The 19,227-nt window shown below is 32.5% G+C and overlaps 1 protein-coding gene across 3 annotated transcripts in view; it reads left to right on the forward strand.

Annotated features, from left to right (window-relative positions):
• Window positions 1-19,227, forward strand: part of LOC145248057 (uncharacterized) — a 414,772-nt gene that overhangs the window by 161,692 nt on the left and 233,853 nt on the right. Inside the window, exon 1 of one of the 3 annotated variants that reach the window (XM_080109812.1) lies at window positions 8,777-8,970. The exons of 1 other annotated variant lie outside the window; for it this stretch is intronic. The gene's annotated coding sequence lies outside the window, so the exon portion shown is untranslated. Of the gene's footprint in view, window positions 1-8,776; window positions 8,971-19,227 lie in introns of those variants that run through there. One more of the 3 variants, XM_080109814.1, reaches the window with a different exon arrangement.

The following is a 19,227-nucleotide window of genomic DNA, read 5'->3' on the forward strand; positions in this document are numbered from 1 at the left end:
ATATATATATGAAAATATATTTATGGCAATTAAGCTACATATATGTTTTATATATATATATATATATATATATATATATATATATATATATATATATATATATATATTTTAATCCATAAACAGACTATTTCGCTGGATCACAGCTCTTGAATGCGCGTATGAATATACATATATATATATATATATATATATATATATATATATATATATATATATATGTAGATAGATAGATAGATAGATTTATTTTATTGCCGTTTATCTGTTTAGTTACACATGTTTCCGCTACTGAATCGTATTAGCAATCCAGTAACTTAGTCAGACTTGGACAGAAGCCTATATATATATATATATATATATATATATATATATATATATATATATATATATATATATATATATAGGCTTCTGTCCAAGTCTGACTAAGTTACTGGATTGCTAATACGATATATATATATATATATATATATATATATATATATATATATATATAGGCTTCTGTCCAAGTCTGACTAAGTTACTGGATTGCTAATACGATTCAGTAGCGGAAACATGTGTAACTAAACAGATAAACGGCAATAAAATAAATCTATCTATCTATCTATCTATCTACATATATATATATATATATATATATATATATAAATATATATATATGTATATTCATACGCGCATTCAAGAGCTGTGATCCAGCGAAATAGTCTGTTTATGGATTAAAATATATATATATATATATATATATATATATATATATATATATATATATATATATATATATATATATATATATATATAAAACATATATGTAGCTTAATTGCCATAAATATATTTTCATACGCTACTATAAATCTCTACTCACGTATCGAACACCGTTGAAGTATAATCTATTCAAACTATATTATATAACTTTATAACGTTATATGTGTATACATGTAATAATATCTATCTATCTATAGTAATTGTTTTAGAAATAACGCAGGTTTTCGTTACAGCTCAATAGTACAATACTGAAGTCATTAATTAATGTTAATGTTATGTAAACTTTAGTTAATGAAGAGAACAAATTTCCATAAACAACTTTGATTGGCATATTTCTACGCGTCCAAAACACATACATATTCTTGTTATATAAAAATATTGACAGTTGTATCCTGTGGAAATGGTTTCATCAGTGCTCAAAAGCTCACTCTTCCGACTGGAAAGCTACAGAAAACGACTAGTATTTATTATTCATATTTTATATTTTTCTATGTATTTCTAAATTCGACAATTTTATTATTCCAAGGAAAATGTAACATGGTATGTAAATGAGATATCTAAATAAATAGAGCAAACCTCGGGCATTGGATACTGTTGTAAACACGAGACTTGATACGCGATTTACACAGCACAACAATGGCGTTGCTAATAGGATTGTGAACACACTGGGCAATTCAGACTATATAGAAACATGGATAAGATGCGTTAGTGCAGTCAGAGAGAGAGAGAGAGAGAGAGAGAGAGAGAGAGAGAGAGAGAGAGAGAGAGAGAGAGAGAGCGAAGGTTATTATACAAAAAGGACAGAACACGGCTAAACTAAAAAAAAAATGAACATTAGCTCATGTTGACCGATTTAAAACCAGGTTTGAGCCTGAAGATATCGAAATGCCTGAGCAGGAACAAAAGCAACATGAAACTGAACAAAACATGGAGGAAAGCTAGAATGACAAATTTACAGGGTGAAGATGGACCAAGGACTTTAAAAGGAGGGAAAGGCAAATGCGGGAGTTCCAGAATGGCGTAGTATAATATGCAAATGAGATACCTAAATAAAGAGTGCAAATCTCGTCCAGTTAATACTATTTTAATCACAAGACTTGATGTACGATTAACACGACACAACAAAGGGCTCGTTTGGAAGAAAATATCTGTTTGCCTCTAATACCCTTACATTCCGTTGATCCATTCCTTATAAGATAGCCATATTTCTATGATAAAATGCAAAAAGTTAAATTTCTATATAATCTGCAGCAGTGTTTCTAATGAGGTCAACTTTGACTTGAACTGTTTCATTCATTCTTGAAAATGACCGGAGCGAGTTTCAAAGTTCAAATTCATCCATGTGAATTTCGAACAGTTCGTCAACTAAAATGAACTTAAAGAAGGTATTTTAAAAAGTACGTGTTTAAATGCATGATCGGAGAGCGAGACTGAATGGCGTCTTGTAAGTATAATAGATATGCCTCTGGACTATGGAATTGGCAATGTAGGATTCAAATCCTAACGGATTACTTGTTTTCATTTACGTGCGGTTAATACTGCGAAATATGAAACCCCCAGGCTTGGAGTAAAAGAGTAACATATTAATAAAATAATAAAATTAAAAATATATAGCTTTTTAGTTACTTTTCTAACCACGCTGAAGAGCTCTGATACAGTGAAACACTCCGTCTATGGGTGTATATATTAATGTTGGGACGATTAATCGGAATCGGAAAAATCAGAACTTTTTAGGGTATTGGAATCGGTATCAGAATCGGAAAAAATTTGTGCCTATTTTACGATGTTTAAATGATTCTTTTAATTGTCGGTTTTATTTGATTTTGTTTAAAACAAAATGTTCCACTGCTGACAGTAATAATACAATAATAAATATTTATTGATTTTAAATATTTATTGATTTTAAAATACCAGTAAAACTATAATCTATTGATCAAGTGTATTTTTACGTTAAAAAATATATACACATTTAACATGTGTTTTTAAGGTGATTGGGAAAAAATAACAGATTTATTGTTAAATATTTAGAGATTTATAAAGAATCGGAATCGGAATTGGTACTTGTACCGGAAGCAAAAATGTAATACAGAATCGGTAATTGCATCGGAATCGAAAAAAATATATGGAATCGTACCCGTGTACCGGCGTTTCCCCGTGGAAAGATGGCACAATTCAGAACAGATTTTTGGAAAGAACCTCACCCTCTCTAAAACAAATTAAACTATAATTAGCTTGCGCATTATTGTAGGTAAGCTAATTCAATTTTTTATTTTTTTATTTTTGAAATCCTTGACATGAGGTTTCATAATTTGTGCCTTCATTCTTTTTGCAGACCGCTATCCTCATTTTCATAGTTATTGCTGTTTCACCACGTTTCGGCCAACTCATCCTCTGGGATCGTGGCGTAGTGGATAGGGGTGTTGAGTCTCTGCAGTTTCAGGTGAGCATTGCCTGAAAGTATCAATCCTTCCCAAGCAGGCCAGAGGATCAGTTGGCCAAAACGTGATGAAACTCCAACTATGAAAAACAGTAATTACTAGGGATAAGTTACAAAACTCGACATTCCTATCCCATCGCGGTTAATCACATGAAGAAGGCCAAAGACTAAGTTGGCCGAAACGTCGTGAAACAACAACAACAACAACAACAACAACAACAACAACAACAACAACAACAACAACGACGACGACGACGACGACGACGACGACGACGACGACGACGACGACGACGACGACGAAGATATGGATAACAGTCCGCAAAAAGAAGAATGAACTAATTTTATGTTGTTTTGTTTTACGAAGTGGTCGGTAAGTCAATAATTGAGGTCCTCACCAATAAATGCGATGTTTAAAAGCATGTTAATTAACGTGTAAAAAATTACTTCCCCACCCCTATAATGGAAAGTAAAGAAAAAGTTTATGAAGTTTAAGCAATCATGAAACAATAAACAGAAATGTTAACAAGCACGTTAGTAAACTTTAAAAAAGAGTTTGCCTATGTGCCTGATAATAATAAAGGAAAGTGATGAATAACGAAAGTTTACGAAGACATTTTAATCAATCCTAAAACTATTGGTTCTTGTGTTTTTGCAATGAAGGAGAAATCCTTATAGACTGACGTAATTTCGTTTTGTTTTTATGAAGTGATTGGTAATGATCTGGAATGGGAACTCGCACAGCCCGTTGGTAGCCCGTGTAAAGAAAGAATATCTGAAAAATAAATGTTCAAAAGGCAGGCGAGCTAACGTTATGCAAAATAAAATGTGCATAGCGGCCAAAAAATGTACATGTCCTCCTCTAATATAGGAAAGTAATGAATAAAAAATGTTTGCGAAGGAATATTATAATCAATCCCAAACGCATTGATTCTGGAGAAATCCTTCTAGTCTGAGTTATTGCTGTTATATTTTTATTAAGTGGACTATACGTTAAGAAATCAAACCCTGCCAATAAAAAGAAATGTAAAAAAGCACGTTAATCAATCCTAAAACCATTAGTTCTGGTAAGATCTGGAAATGATAACTCGGCGTTTTGGGTGTTCCTTCTAGATTGAGGAATTTTTTTGTTTGTATGATGTTATTTATGAATTAAGAAATGGACCCCTGCTAATAATAAGAAATGAGAAAAAGCAAGCTAATCTATCCTAAAACCAATGGTTCTAACGTTCTTCTGTTATGTTGTGACACATTGGTTATGGTCACAGCGTAGTATATGTCTTATGTTGTAGCGGGCAGTGCCAATGGTAAGAACGATTATTATAATTAATTGTTAAATTATTTATGTTAAAAAGATATTTAGAAAATGTTTTAAAAGAAAAGCATGTTCGATAAAATTTATGTTAAATATTTAACTGGGAAAATTTGGCTCAAGGAAAAACGTTATGAATAGAGAAAAAGCGTAAACAAAGCTAGTTTGGAATTTGGTTTAGTAAACAACGATGCGGCTTACGTGACAAGCAAGATTGTTCACTTTGGCTGCCGTAAGAGACACGTAAGCCAGGAGAAATCAGAATTAGGAGTTAGTCTGTGACGGACAGTCTAAAGGACGAGTTAATAGTTAGCTAGCCACTGGGTTAGTTAGCAGATAGGAGTTTTCTCTATGGTTCGATGGAAGCATCTACAGACCAACTAAAGAAAATGTAAGGGAGAAGACGTGAAACATTTGGAAATAAAGATCTGGAAATGATAACTCGGCGTTTTGGGAGTTCCATTCGGAAGAAGATGACTTCATTTCTGATGCTTACCACCAGAGGAAAAAGACACAATGATTAAGGCATGTATCAAGCAGACAAGGGTGTTATTCATCATTGCTAAAAACTGTCCGTTTACTGTCCCGTTCGTTATTATCGGGAATATGTGAAAACACCCGCATACACCGCTGGAAAAATGGCGGGATCCTTCTATCGATCCAGTATATATCTCATTGCTGATGCAATTCTCTATTTATATAAGAACCAGATACGTCCAAAGATGGAGTACTGTTGCCACATCTGGTCAGGAGCTGCTAGAAAGGACTTGTCCTGCCTTGATAGAGTTAAAACTAGACTTCATAGCCTCGTAGGAGATGTTCTTTTCTTTTCCCTGCAACCTCTATCTCACAAAAGAGACGTTACGAGTTTGTCTCTACTTTATCGTTATTTTCATGGTAAGTGCTCGACTGAGCTTCAATCTATGGTCCCCCCTTGCCAAACTTGCACAAGAAACAGTCGTCTAGCTGAAAACACTATCAATAATTCCCCCCACTCTTTATCTGTGCCTAAACCTAAACGTAGATTCCATGAACAAAGCTTCTTTCTTAGAACTGCATGCATGTGGAATTGTCTTCCGTTTTCCTGCTTTTCAGCTGACTACAATATGGTTTTCTTCAAGTCCAACGTAAACAAATTCTTGATGAGCCGTTCCACTTAAGTTAACAATTTTACCGAATATTCCATTACTAACGATTAATATATTGTCCAATTGACTACTGTACACTCTTAACCCTTATCATCGAGTCGTCTCTGGCCTTGATAAGTGGTTATGCCTATGTAAAAAAATACATATAGAAAGACTATTAAATATACACGTTAGAAATCGACACGTACAGACACCCCATATACAAAGAAACGTAATCGTCCTTATAATTCTAACTATAAGACGATACACAAGCATCGATTACAGAAACACGTATACCTTATATATAATAGACTCCAATGAAGGAGAAATTCTTCTAGAGTGAGGTCATTTGTTTTGTTTTATTAAAGTGTCTATAAGTTAAGAAATAAAGTCTCACTAATAAAAAGAATGTTAAAAAGAACGTTAGTCAATCTTAAAACCATTGGTTTTGGTGCTTTTCAATCTACCCGTGTAGACCGAAGTATTTTTGTTTTGTTTTTATAAGCTTGTATATAAGTTAAGAAATTAAGCCACGCTAATAAAAAAAAAAAGTTAGAAAGCCCGTTAATCATTCCTAAAATAGTACTATTAACTAAGAAAAGACATAAAATACTAAATATAACAACAACAACAACAACAACAACAACAACAACAACAACAGCAACAGCAACAGCAACATTAATAACAATAAGACAAATATTAATCATTAGAATAATTGTAACAGTAATATTGAGATGAGTAAAAATTATAATAGTAATATAAAAAATAGTAATAATAGAACAAAAAGAATACTACTAATATATATGTATATAAAGAATATTACTGTATACATATATAAGTGGCCTTCATTAAGTTTCCAGACTCTTTTGTACAAACATTTAAAATTGTCATAGATTCTTGAAAATTTATTATCTTATTGCTATACATCTTATGAGATGACTGACCAATTATTATTAGTACAGGTTCAAATGAATACCTACAGCAGGAATTGGAATACACTCAAGGTTGATAAATTTCAAAAATGCAAACTGGACGTGTAGACACATTAGAAAAACGATGTGCAATAAAATTCTGTTTTTAACTTGAAAAAAAAAAATTGCCACAGAAACATATAGAATGCTTCAGATTGTTTTTTGGTCGTCGTGCGTCGTGAACATCAATTTTTGAGTGGCATAAGAGATTCAAGGAAGGCAGGGAGTCTGTGAGGGATAATGAGAAGTGTGAGAGGTGTAAGGAAGTCAGAACACAAAAATTGATTGGCTAAATAAAGAATTTCATGGATAAGGACCGTCGTGTGTCTATAGAGAAAATAAATGCACAGTTTGATGTCAGCGTGGGAACTGTACACACAGTTCCTGAGGAACTGAAGATGCGGAAGATTAGTGCGAAGTTTGTGCTGAGGGTGCTGCATCATTGTCACAGACTATTTGACAAGGATAGGTATCAAGACAGTTCCTCACTCTCCATATAGTCTAGACCTTGCCTCCTGTGACTTTTAGTTATTCCCTAAGCTCAAGGAAAACCGTAGAGGCTTTCGTTATGACAAATTGAGAAGATTAAAAAAGCTGTGGTGAGGGTCATTGACACCCTCATACAAGAGGACACCCATGGAGCCCTCCAGAAGTTGTTGAAACAGTACAACAAGTGCATTGCAGCAGGATGAGATTACTTCGAAGGGGAGTAGAGTTTCATCTATGTATTATCAAGAATGTACAAACACACACACACACACACACACACACACACACATATATATATATATATATATATATATATATATATATATTCCCATATAGCGAAAGCGTATAGCTCCTTATTGATTTTTCGAAAAATATATTCGTTGTTGCGTTGAATGTCTGTTGGTTGATGTAGTCCAAATGCTTTCTCGGTATTGACAAAGTGTGTTTTTTTAAATGATTCATCCAACCTTGACAGACGTGTTTCAAATATTATCTCTAGTACTTTTCTTTTAATGATTTGGAATTCATTCCATTTTCACTTTTTTCCACGGAACTCTGCCTTTTGGATGATTTTGGACCATTTGGAATTTACCCAGTGGATTGAAATTTTAAATTCGACCGTTTTGGATTTTACCATTTTTGGATTTTTACCCTTCACCGGACTATCCATTCATGTGAAATCTTTTTATTATTTTTCTTTTGTCTCCTGTTCCCCTTACCTCACCTTTTTTTTTTTTTAACCAAGTAAGATCTTTGACTTACTTGTAGTTTCATTAAATACTTTTATATGCAAAATCCGATCCTGCATTTTGCTAATTCCTGCCCTCTGATGAGAAGGAGAGTATTTCTTCGAAACTCCGCGGATTAAGGACTATCCACTTATCTTGTGCTTCCTTTTTTAAAATTAAATATGTTTTTAACTCTTTTTCAAGATGTCTTTTAACATATTTTATTAATCATTTGTTCATATTATAAGCTCTATTTCCTTTTCGGTTTTATTGAGCTTTTTATATCTGGCTGAGTTTATTTTACTTGTAAATATTAACTCTCTAATATTTATAATATATTTTAAGTTTACCATTTTGATTACCTTAGTAAACTTATTGTAACTTTTATTTTATATATATATATGTGTATATATATATATATATATATATATATATATATATATATATATATATATATATATAAAAATGAAATAAGAAAATTACATTAATTTATGAAAAGTTTGAGAACAAAGAATATAATGAAAGATGCTTTATTCCATGGAGTTTAAAAAATTAGATTTTTTTCTTCGCAAGAAATCACTAGCTAAATAAAAATATCTAGTTAGCATACTATTAAATTAATAGTATGCTAGTTAGCATACTATTAAAGACTGTGAAAATTGCAATATTTGAAAAAATTATTTAAAATTGTAGATGAATACTGAAAATGAGGTCCATGAATCTAAATATAGTCAAATGCAAAAGCCAATTAATGAATTGGTATATAAATGAATTATAAAGTAAAAAATCCGTAATATAGTAAAATAAGATATATTATATATACATATTTATCTATATATCTTATACACACGCACATACATGCGCGCACACACAGACACACATAGATGCTTGTACACTTGCGTGTGTGTTTGCATGTATACGTGTGTGCGTGTGTTAAGAAGAGCGCGAAAGAACAAGCCAATCAATGGACCTCATTAATGTCACATGACCCGTCACTTCAGCGTCGTTATGGTCGCATGTGGTGAGTCGCGTCCCTCAACTGCGATGGCGACCAGCAGCGCAGCAATATCAACAACACGGAATATATTTATTTCTTAAAGGAAAAATCAAATGTTTTACACTATTCGGCTACATTCTACAGAGAGCATCTTAGGTAAGTGATATTATGTTCTTTCGAAATATTTTATATTAATATTCGGCGAATTAGTTTGTATTTAAATGAACTTTTATTTTGCGCAGACGGCAAAGTTTACATTTTTCCGAGAGCGACTTTAAAAGTAGTAATTAGTCGTTTAAGAGATGATTAACAGCGCAACAAACCCAAACCAGTGTTAGCCACGTATGATGCAGTATTAATAAACAATAATAAAAAACTTTTTTTTTTAAATGTTTTATTTACTTCATTTTCTAAATTGTTTATATTATTTTGTTTTGTTCTTTTTTCACGTGTTTTTTTTTTAGTTTATTCATTATATTATTCTTTCTGTTTATTCTTTATTTCGTTCATTTTCTTTCTTTTTTTGACGTTCTTTCTTTTTTTCAACTTTTCTTTTTTTCCTTCCTAAGTTCTTATACTTTCTTCCTTTTTTTCTTCGCTGCCCCCCTCTCTCTCTTTCTCTCTCTCTCTCTCTCTCTTTCTCTCTCTCTCTCTCTCTCTCTCTCTCTTTATCTCTATATATACTAGCATTTCAACCCGGCGTTGCACGGGTGTTTGGAGGTGTGTGTTGAGCAAAAAAAAAAAAAAAAAAAAAAAAAAAAGTAGTAGTAGGAAGGCAGGCTCGAACCCGTACCGCGAAGCAGGAAAAAAACGGGGGGAAAAACCTGCCGTCTTTGCTGTTACGACCATCGCCAAACCGGAAGTAAGCTAGACAATCGAAAAGAGGGGATGACTTTTGAAAATATCGGTGAAAAAAGCGACCCCTCCCTGTAGAAAAGTGCCCAGTTGAGGGTGAAGAAATACATGTATTTAGCCAATTTTTGGGTATTTGTCGTCTGAAGGGTCGAGCTTCAAAACGATACCGATCTTGTGAAAATTCGTCACCTCTGTCGAAAATTTTAGACATACATGCAAACATACATACATAGATTTATATATTTGTAGCTCAAATTTTCGACCCTAACCGATTAAAAAGCTTGCCCCATCTCTGAATAACCTTTATGTAGATTTTCAAATGTTTAGACCAGAAATTGTTGAGTAATTTAGTAGAGATCGCAGAGGTCAAATTTTTAAAAACTTTGACCCCTATTATGCCCCCTTAACATTTATTGTTTTGGGCTCAAATCTAGTCATTAAGTTAGATCCATGTCCAAGGAACCTATATCTAAAATGTCAATTGTTTATACCCAAAATTGGCGTAGGAGTTTGGTAGAGTTCTCAAAGTGCAAATCGTTGAACTTTGACCCTTTAACAGCTAAATTTTTGGCCGAAAACGGATTACAAATTTTTCCCAAATCTCACTACCGTGTATATTAAATTTCGAGTCTGTAGACTGAAAATTGACAGAGTTATTGTGTAGGGAAATGTACACAGACAGACACACACAGAGAAAGACAGACAGCAGGCAGACACTTTCACTTATATATATATATATATATATATATATATATATATATATATATATATATATATATATATACATATATATATAATTTCCGTCATTATTGACCTGATAATTTAAATAAATTCTATGTAACTTTTATTCCCCATGTTTTTAATTTAATTCATGAATTGTTCCTCTTAATCGGGTAGAGCTTCTACTGTCTTGATAGATTTGTTTTATAAAGACAATATTCTTTTTTAGCTCATTTGTTACACACACACACACACACACGCGCGCGCGCGCGAGCGCGCGTCTGCATACATATATATTTGTGGACTGATAGATAGATAGATAAATAGATAGATAGATAGATATATAGATAGGTAGATAAACTAATAAAAATAATAACATATATTACATACTCTTATTAAACCCAAACAAGGACGTAAGGGGCTACTATTTGAGACGATATCTACAGACACACCGTGTAGGGAGTTGACCAGCGAGATGTCTGTTACATTTAAATTTCTACATGCAAGTACAGTTGGGGAAGCAGGTACCGGGAGGAAATTCCAAAGTCTATCAGTACGAAGGAAGAAATATATTAGTAGAGGCTAGGTAGACTAGAAACCTAGTGGAGGAGTTTTGCTACTTATCGGGTTGGGCGGGGTGTGTGTGTGTGTGGGGGGGGATAGTTTACGTCGAGGGAGCACAACTATTTCGATATTTTATTTACTTTTTGTTTTCACTTTTAATTAGTTATTTTCTTTTTTTGCTTTAAGACTACTTCGTCCTGTTGTTGTTGTTGTTGTTGTCGTCGTCGTCGTCGTCGTCTTCTTCTTCTTCTTCTTCTTCTTCTTCTTCTTCTTCTTCTTCTTCTTCTTATTATTATTATTATTATTATTATTATTATCATTATTATTTACTCACTAATAACGAAGTCTTTTGAGATATCCAGTACACCCCGACTCATTCGTTAACATTGCAAAAGCCGTTTACCATTGATTTCTCACTAACAACAACAACTAGACTTCTTTAAATGGCAACAAGTCTTTCCAAGATCCTAATACTCTCCACACTCTTCAAGTGGAAGTCTGGCTAGTGCTCTCCCTCCTCGTTTTTTCAATCCGCTTCGAAGTGTCACAATAATTTTGTTTGATATCAGCTGAAGTTAATGCAATTATTATTATTATTATTATTATTATTATTATTATTATTATTATTATTATTAACTTTATATCTTTTTTCTTTTTATTTTACGCTCTTTTTTTTCTTTTTATAAACTTTATCGTATTTTTATCGTTTTTTCTTTCTTTCTTCATATTGACTTTGCATGAGTATTTTTTTATTCTGTCATCTTTTCATTCCGCCACACCCCAACTAAACGAATTATCTTTCGTTCCGATTTAATCTCAATTTCGAGTCACAATTTATCACTTTTTTCTTTCAGTTCTTCAAAGATTTTTACGCCCCCCCCCCAGTATTCCATATTTGTTTTAAACATTAACAAACTCGTCATTTCAGAATCTACAGCTTTCGCACAGTAATTAACTTCATCTAAAAAACCTACAATCATGCGTTCGATTCTTATATTGGGTATTTTTCAAACAGTGGCCGTGATACGAACACATTTATTCAATAAATTATATATTTTATAAAGTGCAGAAGTTTAAGTTTGGATCGAAGTAATGCACATGCGTAATAATGCCCTTTAAAATACTGTTAGTCAATATGTCTAAGTGTATTTTAAACAGCAGATAAAATCGAGGGAATTCAAGAGTGTCACTAATGCAATTTTTTGAGGGGGGGGGGAAGAGGACGACGAGCTTAACCAATTGCATTCCGTCTTCCCATGGTCGGGGAGTTAGTAGGGAGGCAATGCCGACTCCGTTCTCAGCATGCAATATTATCGTTTATAAAATCCATATCAACTCGGAACATTTTTTTTTTATTTGACCGGCGTAAATCAGATGCTGGCGTTAATTGCACAGATTTTTTTTCTAGAATTAAGTTCTTACAGAACGGATCATGTGAAATAAAGGAAAGTGGAACTGACTGGATTCGAACTTGACACACTCAGATCATCAGTTCACATCGTTATCCACTTCACCACAACCACCCCTCTGTATTCATAATTCTAAGGGAGAAGTTTCATTTCGTTTCAAAAAGAAACTCTTTATTTTCAAAGTATGTCGAGATGGCGGAGTCTTTATTTATTTAGGAATATGAAACTCATTTTATTGCTTATCAATTCAAATCCAGATAATCTAATTGATGAATTTTATTATTTTTTTTTCTTAATCATAAACAAATTCAAGATAATACTCAATTAAAAACAGTACAAAAAAATCATCACTGAAAAGAAACATCATTCATTAAATGGTTAACTGTGTGATCCCGTAGCACTGCAGCTACAATACACTTTCTCGGACCCCAAAGAACTTTCTATCTTTCGTTTCTCCACTTATTCAACTTTCGTTCATCAAACGACGTAGGTAATCAAATAAATCCTTTTCTTGTTATAGAACAAAGTTTTCATCCTCATTACGTGCAACGCTTTTCGGTCTGCAATACAACCATATTTGACAAATATATAAACTTCAGTTATATCCAGACTTGGCCACTAAGTTCCAATTATGAACGTCTAACAGTATTTATTTTTTTGTGTCTCAAATATATGGGGGACACTTTGGTGATCGACCTACTAATAGAAAATGTGATCCTAATTTCAGATTTTTATTCGTGGGATAATCTCAAATATAACGTTTAGTAAAATAATCCACAGACGACTTCAGAATTAAAGAAGGCTATCACAGTCAAAACCAGGGTACTTCCAAGAGAGGAGAGTATCAGAGTTATTGACAATTTTGTCCGCTGTATCCAGGTGTGATTATCATTGAACGGTGATAAAACAGATTGTTGAAAACTCATGACTGAAATTTGATGAACAAGTCAGGCAACGACTGGAGTTTATTTGTGCCAAAATAAGATTGGGTTGCAGAAAAGATGATGAATCTTATCAAAAATTCTATGAGTGATTCCATTTCTTTCGAAGGGGGGTCGTCCTGTACTTTGTTGTATCGGAAAATAAATAAGCAAGCAAACGAACAAACAAAAACAAAATAAATAAAAACGCATCTTTTACAACCAATTCTTTTCCTTTGCATATACGAGAATAACCACAAGCACAATTTCATTATAAGAAAAAGTCGTTTATTTACTTACCAGAAAGACTACTCGGCTTTGCCTGAAGATAAAGTTTAGCCAATTTCTATGAAAACTTATATATCTCTACCTCTCTGTATCGTTCTATCTTTTGCTCCTCATCCATTTTTCCTTTCCCTCTTCCGAACTTTTCTACTGCACGGCCCATCCCCTTCTCTGGACATACACACATACATAGACAATCCTTCTTTATATAGATTCTCCGATAGAATGAATCTGCATTTCAAATTTGTGTATAAAATGACTAAAAACACTTTTCACCCTCACGAAACCTGGCCCAGTTGACCCCCTCATACACAAAAAAGAATAATTTAATATCATTTTAGATATTATTTATCTGGAACAGCAACGATCACGAATATATCAACTTTGTGGGTCTTTGTTTTGTAGTATTTGATCTATAGCAACAAGCGCATGCACACACGCACGCGTGCACGCAATTACAATAAGATGACCTTTATATAATAGATAACAATTCAAAATGTACATCGTAAAACACGAATAATTATTATGTCGCTTTTTTCTCTCGACCCCCCGCCCAAAAAAACACAAGTTCAAATTTTAGTTTATATAAATGTTTAATTAAACTTTCTTTTGAAGAACAAACAAAACCGCTCGTCTCTCTCTCTCTCTCTCTCTCTCTCTCTCTCTCTCTCTATATATATATATATATATATATATATATATATATATATATATATATATATATATATATACTACGCTTGTCAACAGATATATACTTATAATGTATATATTCAATAAAGTTATTAAAAATTGCCACAATTAAGCTCAATAAAAAAGGTTTACACTTTCATAGCATAAATAACTTTATTAAACATTCCAAAGTCACAGGAATATTCACTTAATTCACATTCATATTGTTTTATTGTTGCGTCTTACACGTGTTTCATTGAATGGCATGAATATACCAAACAAACAAATCATCAGAGACTTACATGAGTTCCCCGAGAAAAAAAATATAGTTTTTTCCTTGGATTGAAAAGGATGAATAATGTTTTGTTCTGTGTTAGTGCTCTTCCTCTAGATCGATGGCTTTTCAAATTGTACTTTCTCAAACTTGTGTCACAAATTCCCCGCTGTGGGGAAGAAATAAATAATAAGCCGATTCCATAGTCTCGCGTTAATATCCATTATATGACTCGCGCTCACTGCGTACGTATTTCAAAGATGTCAATTCATTTTGTAAAAAAAAAAAAAAAAAAAAAAGAAAAAGAAAAAGAAAAAAAAAAGACAAGGAGTGATTTGAAGGTTTGAATGGATTATTTCATTAAGCTGATTTTAAACTTGAATATAAAAATGTGTCTGTTTTTTTTTGTAGTTATTTTTTTATTGTTGCTATTGTTGTCTATGCAAACCTCTCCGTATAAAAGACGAACATTGTCTACTTGTCTATGAGGGATAGATAGATAGATAGATAGATAGACAGACAGGTAGTTTTTTATACGATTTAAATAATAGATTAGGCAAATTAAATACATTTGCAAAATTCAAGCAACGTTTGATAATTCCAAACTCCACAAAATTAAAAGATTTTTACTTTTTTAGCTCATGACGTCAGTCGTGTAATCTGTATTAATTGCACAGTTTTCAACATTGCGGTCAATGTTTGTGATGACTTTGAAGTATTTTATGTGTTCGACTGCTGTAAATTATCAAAAAGTCCAAGGCTTCATCAATATTATAAATATTGTACGTCAAAAATCACTTTGATCAAGTAATTTTATATTTATAAAGAAAATATATTTTCCCAGTAATTTGAGTTTTTCGATAGCACCCCCCCTGTTAAGAATGGCTTCCTAAAATCTCCCTTGTTATTTAAGACTGGTTTCAAACTTAGTTTATTCCTAAATTTGATTTTTTTTTTTAAAAATAAAACTACGTACGTGCTTTTTGGTGTATGATATTTTCTATCCACTACGAGTACGTACATAATACAGATTTTTAAAATTTGATTTTGTTTTTTTCATTAGAAATGATTCTGGACAAGCGCCCTAATGTCTGATATCCTGAAAAGGTAAACAAATTAATCCTGATTCACACATATTATTTCAAAATTTAGAGTATATTTAACCGTGGAGATGGACTGATTGATTCTCTGAGTCCGTGATCTTTTCGCCAGGAGCAAAATGTAGCATCTGATCTCATAGTACAATTTATATATCATGCCCTTTACTTCTAGACTTAGAGAGAATGTTTTGTCCAATTCCAGAGTGCCCTTTAGGGGTAAGTCGATTATTCCACATTAATAATTGGCCTTGTGTCCAACCCTGTCTTCATGGGGAGAGGGAGGTAAGTAAATAAAGTAGGATTGTCTGATTATTTTATTCAGATGTATCATCATGTGTGTTCTGTCAGAATATGAGTGTCGTTTTGCGAAAGGATCATTTCGATTTGAGGCGTACCCCCCCCCATAGGAAAAGGAAAAAAAGCGACCGTGTTCCTTTCTTTTTTTTTCTTTTTGCTTTTGTTGTTGTTGTCGCCCAACCGCATCAATAAATGAACGCCGACTTGCTACAGGTGTGACTCTTCACCACTATAAGTCGGACAATTAACTGAGGAAGGCCGGAAAATATAACGATCAATAATTCGTACAACAATAAAGGCAACAAAGAAAGAGTTCCACGAATCAAGAGACGATGTTATTAATTGAATAAAAACAAACAAACAAACAAACAAACAAACAAACAAAAAACAAAACAAAAAACGATCACTCCACAAATCTTGTTAATACCCAAATGAGTGTTATATCCGATTAATACTACTAAATTATTTGTTTAATGTGGAAATGTCACAAAGTTAACATAAAATAGCCAACGTAGGTAATAGCAATAACTGTATTTGTATTTATATATGGATTGCGCTTCTAAAAAATTGCTTTGGTTCGTATACAATGATCAAGACTCGATAACTTAGATTTTGTTTATTATATTGTTGGATTAATGGAAATACGTTTTTAATGTTGTTTATTATTATTATTATTATTATTATTATTATTGTTGTTACTACTACTACTACTACTACTACTATTATTATTATTATATTATTATTATTTATTTATTTATTTATTTTCCGAATTATCAATTAAAAAGAACGGATTTATAATTTGTATTAATTGGATTATTCGAACTATTGTTCTCATTTTGGATATTATTATTAAGACATTTCAGCTGATTTAACCTCCGACTGTCTTGTCTTGTCGAACTCGGGAATCTGTACGGAATTTCGAATTTCACCCTTTATTGAATTCACGAGGATATATTGCTCTTGTTGTGGCAGCCATGACTTGTGCAACGAATAAAATTCCCAAATATAATAAGTTTTACGTCTTCTGGAAGTTGAAGGTTAAAAAATTACTATAGGCGATACTAAAAGTATGATAAAAATAACTTTACATTTTTATTTAGTCATGGCTGACAGAACGAAAACAATCCACCCTATCCATATATTTGTACAGATTTCCGAGTTCAACATAATTATTCACGAATTCGACAAGATGTAGCTGAAACGAGAACAATAGTCAAAATAATCAAAACAATCCAAATCATAAAAATCCTTATCTAAAAATTCCGTAGCGAATATATAAGTTGTCCTAGTTTCACCAATAAAAACAACTTCCTTTTTTTTCCTGTGCTACAAATATCAAACATCTTTCCAATAAATTCTCATTTGTCAGACACGTTTCTACCAAATTGCTTCTTTGAGAGCTACAACATGGTCATCTTTAAATCTAATTGACCCTTAAAAAAAAAAAAAAATCGTAGATCCTCCATCCGATCTCTTTACTGTAACATCGTTCAGACCGATAGATATTGAAAACATAGTATCCAAAGCTGGTAAAATAATAAAATAATAAAATAATATTTTTAATTCATAAATTTTCTCCTCTAATAAATGTGAACTGGGAGAAAATCCTAGGAGACAATTTAGTCAAAATGGACGGCTGCCTTTTATTAGCTATCAACATGTATTTCACTTGATTGACCAAATATTTAGTTGTTTGACACATTTGTTGCAAAGTCACATTTGAATTATTCATTTCGGCAGCCATTTTGAGATGTAATGATAAACGTTTTCTTTTCTTTTTTTTTTTTTTTTTAAATAATAAATGAATTTTACAAGCTCAGCTTGGTTGAGAAAGCGTGTATGCCCCACCCCCGGAAAGGTGTGACGGGCTCGGGTGAGGCTTTATTACTCATTGGTCGTTATACTTTATGGGATTTTCCAGCACGCGTCGATAAGAAGATCAAAAGTTTTTTTTTTATTTGTTTTGAAAAGGTTTCCCCATTCAACGTAATTCATTATTTCCCAATTGATAGAAGTAATCCTGATGGCAAATGACCACTTAGGTCGCTGACTCATCAAGCTTTTATAGACGTGTGTGTTGTGTGTGTGTGTATATATATATATATATATATATATATATATATATATATATATATTACTCTCTCTATCTATATCTATATATGCATATGTACGTGTGTGTGTTTGTGTGAAAAATTTTCACATATATATAAATAAATAGTAGAGATGCCTAGATGTAAGAAAACCTTCTACTTTAATAGTTTCTTCTCCAGAACTGTTAGACCCTGGAACTCCCTTCCGGGTTCCTGTTTTCCCAACTGACATGAAGAAGTTCAAGTATAATGTGAACAGACATCTTGTTGCGAAAGTTCCTACACAGTATCTCTGCAACATATGTCGCCGATATTAGCCTCTTACATTAAAGTAGCACTGTGCCTTGCTTGGAGTGAAAATGGAATAAAAAAATGAATAAACAAGTTGGTATTTTAAATTTATAAAATATATTCCTTATATATTCCTCCACGATATATATATATACTAGCAGGGAAACCCTACATTGTCCAGGATTGAATGAGGATCAGCAAATGCTCCATTATTCCATATTTTTATTGTCATCGAAATCAGTGAAATCGCACAGTTTTTAATCAAATCGATTGATAAGTAGCTCTAACTAAAGACATCCTCTCACGCAGTGTACCGGGAGGATGCTTCATATGCAGTGGCTTACTTCCCAATATATTATAGTCTACATTGCGCTGTAGAGAATCTAATGTGTATTTAGTAAAATTATCTGTAAATAATGACTTCACTTAAAGTTTATAATGGAAAAGTCAAGTATCATGGTTCAATTGTACTCTAAACATAAACATCTATTTCGAAGGCGCCCCTGTCTTATCAAAGAACCAACTGTTGATTTTATGAAATTATTTTATATACTCACTTGAATGAAAGTTAAACGTACAAAAGTCAAGTATCACGGTTCTAATGTTCTCTCAAACGAAACATTCATTTCGAAATCGCTTATGTCTTATAAAATAATCTAGTTTATAAGCTGGGTCTTACTGCTTGTGCGATGATAACATTTCTCAAATGCACGTGTGATGTTAGTTTTTGAAAAGTATTAACTTGGATCAAAATCAGATTAGTTGCCTGGCAAAGGCATCGGGGAGACAACCAAGCAAAAAAACCGTAAGCAAAAGTCATTCCGTAGCAGCAAAACTGAAGCTGGCCTACTAAGACACTATATATACAAATGTCGGTAAATTTGGGCATAGTTTATTGGTTTGAAAATATAGGTGATTTTTTTTTTCTAATTGTCATAC

Source organism: Euprymna scolopes, chromosome 26 (assembly GCF_053919585.1).
Source record: "Euprymna scolopes isolate OS-2025 chromosome 26, ASM5391958v1, whole genome shotgun sequence".
Classification (NCBI taxonomy): domain Eukaryota; kingdom Metazoa; phylum Mollusca; class Cephalopoda; order Sepiida; family Sepiolidae; genus Euprymna; species Euprymna scolopes.